The sequence below is a fragment of the Lygodium microphyllum genome, chromosome 6 (assembly GCF_053477565.2).
Source record: "Lygodium microphyllum isolate KBCC chromosome 6, Lygodium_microphyllum_v1.1.10, whole genome shotgun sequence".
Lineage (NCBI taxonomy): Eukaryota > Viridiplantae > Streptophyta > Polypodiopsida > Schizaeales > Lygodiaceae > Lygodium > Lygodium microphyllum.
In genome coordinates this window covers 17,787,977-17,791,372 of record NC_141140.1, presented here as the reverse complement: position 1 = coordinate 17,791,372, position 3,396 = coordinate 17,787,977, and positions in this window count along the sequence as shown.

Genomic DNA, 3,396 nt, shown 5'->3' with positions numbered 1-3,396 from the left:
TCGACGACTGCTACCACATCCCAGGATAGTATATCTCCCTGCATCTGTTACATATACACATCGCACCACTTTATCACAGCCAATAGTTGTTCCCCTATCACAGCCGACATTTGTTCCCCTTTTGTAGCCATTATCTAGAGTACCAGAGCTACATACGCACATACATATACATCACACTTATCACACTCACAGCACCATATTTTCAGTTTCCAGTTTTTAGCTTTTCATTCAGCACTTTTATTTTGGATAGCTGGACCTCATCAGTTGTATCACAGTTTGTCTTATAGGCCAGTTTTGGTCTTTAGAAGACGTTAATATAACTTTCTTTCTTTCTTTCTTTCTCTCTCAAATGCCTTTGGCATGCTACCATTATGCTCAAATGTTATGTGGATGCTCTAAGGTCTATTTTGGATAGAATAGAGTCTATTAGGCTCAATTTTAGCACAGTTTTCATTGCTATAATTCAGTGGTGGGAAACAAACATTTACATATGAAAATTCTATGTCTATTACAATTTGATGTTGTTTGGGTACTTCAATACATGTATTGGTGTATGACATTAATGCTATGTACCCAAATATGCTTATGGAATACCTTCAGCTTTGCATTTGAGCTCAATTACATGTCTTAGAGCTCTGTCTAGTTGCTATAGTGATCATTCACTTAAGGACTTGAAATTTTATTAGGTTTTATGATCCCAACTATGTACTTCATGTATCTTGGATGCTCGGATGTCATGTATATGATTTATTGAGATTATATTACTTACTTGGCATTCATTTTTGTTCTAGCAAGAGAGTCACTTTGAGCTACTTGGATACTTTGCATTTGAATAGAGCTTTGGATTTACATAGTTGAGATTAGTCCATTGAGAGTGGGATTCATTTTCACATGTACATACTCTCTTTATGCTTAGTGGATGCAGACACATTTTAGTGGGCTGATTTGATTCATGTCTTGGACACCAGCACCTATCTCTATCAATGTGATGTTAGTAATGTACACACATAGCTTGCCTATGTATCGATCTTGATTACCCTCGCTCAATGCAAGTAATACATATGGAAATTTTCTTTTATTCCTCTTGAGACCTACTACATGCATATCATGTCTATGCCTACTATATGTATGGTTTATTGACACATTGAGATGTGGCAAATCTTGGTACCAATTGTATGCATCTTCACTACTAGTTGCTTCTACATATACTAGTTTTTTTCTTCTATAATCATCGTAGTGGAAGCTTGGTGTTTTGTTTGAGTTGCCCACAATTGGATTCTCACACTAGTGCATTTATTATAACAGTGCTATAATTACAAGTTTATACATTATTTATGAGAGCAAATGCTTTGATTTGATAGTGTATTACTAGTAGATAATGGACAACCCTACACTTTGGGGTTTTCTTCTATTTAGACTTTGTCTTGGTTGTGATTTGGGGCTAATTTTTCAATCATTTACAATAGTCTATCTTCTTGTACTATGCTTTCATTTGTTGGCATGATTACTAGTAAATCAAATGATAGTGTTATATTTAATATTGACAAATTAGGTGGCACTAATATAGCTATTAAAAGGCATAGATATAGCAAGTTTTGGTGCAAAAATTACATATTAAGCCATTGAGACATAAGGGTGTAAAGGTAAAATGCTTTGATGCAAATGATTGGGCTAAATTGGATAAGTTTGTAAATCTACAATCATTTTGTCACTCTCTAAGCAAGTGTTCTACAAAGTTTTCTTTGAGGGAAAATTGTATGGAAATTATGAGAGAAGATCTATGATCTCTATAATAAGCAAAGCCCAGCCTCTCAGATGTATAGGTTGAAGCAACTCATGGTCCTTCATATGAAGGAGGGGACATCCATGTCAATCCATTTAAATGAGTTTCATTATTTTTTCAACCACGTATCTTTGCAAAAAATTGACTTTAAGGAGAATCTTCCACTATTATTCTTACTAATTATATTGCCTAAATAATAGGACACATTACTACTCTGTGCAAATATGCATGTTGATGGCTTGAAATTACTTGGTGTAGAGAGTGCATTATTGAACTAAGAGGTTAATAGAAAGAATGTTGATGCTTCACATAGCTCTTATGTTTTGACAGTCAAAAGTAGTAATGCTAAGAGTGGTAATGGCCATCATGAAAGCGACTCTCAAAAGTCTCATTCTCAATCATGTAGACAATTTTGCAGTAAGTTCCATGGCCGTAAGTTTGCATTGACTTGTCATTATTGTGGGAAACAAGGTCATATTTGGTCATAGTGCCATAAAATGCATGATGACAAGCACAAGAAAAAGGCAAAGGACAAAGTGCAAGAAAAGAATGATGATTGCAACATTGTCCCCAACAAGTCCAACATTAAGGCTAAAGAGATTAATGTAGTATATACTAATTCAAATGATGATTACATATTTGCATATTCTTCTCTTGATATTTTGCAATATATTGATACCTTATCCACTTATGGACAATATTAGTTGATTGATTCAAGGGCTTCATTTCATGTTACCCCTCATCGATGGTGATTTCACTCCTATCACAACATGATAGTTCCTATTAGATTGGATAATGACTTAGCATTGAATATTATTTGTATTAGAGATGTATAGCTATAGTTTGCTTTGAGCAGCATCGTCACTTTGCATGATATACAACATGTTTTGGCTTTGATAAAAAACCTACTCTCTACTATTGGATAGTTGGATGATGCAAGTTACTTTGTATCTTTTGGTGATTCGTCATGGAAGATTACCCATGGGAATCTTATCTTGGCATGAGATGCCAAGTGTGGCACTCTTTATTCTTACTTGTATCTGGATATATTGGCCATGTTTTGGTAGTGGTTGTAGTACCTCATGAATCATTATGGCATCGTTGCCTTGGACATGTCATTAAAGGAAATGAAATACTCACATGTTTGTAGTATCTTTTGCCTCTTGACTATAAATATTTTAATTCTTATAATCATTGTCTTTATGGCAGGTAGACACATAGTCCATATAAGAAGTTTGGCATTATGTACATAAGTAAGGCTCTCAATCTTGTTCATTCTAGTTTTTGTGTATGTATTCCTGCAAGTCATTAGGTTGTGCAAAGTATTTCATTACTTCCATTGATGATTACTCGCATCTGGGCATACCCCATAAAGTAAAAGTTAAAAGTATTAGCTGTGTTATAATATTGGCATGCTCAATAATTATAATATTGGCATGCTCTTATTGAGAATCAATCTAGGTACATACAAAAATGCCTACGATCTAACCATGAGGGTGAGTATGTATCTAAATTCTTTAAGAAGTTTTGTGATGAGAGGGGAGTTAATCATTAATTGACCACCATGTATACCCTACCCTAGAGTGATATCACTGAGTGCATAAACATGATTA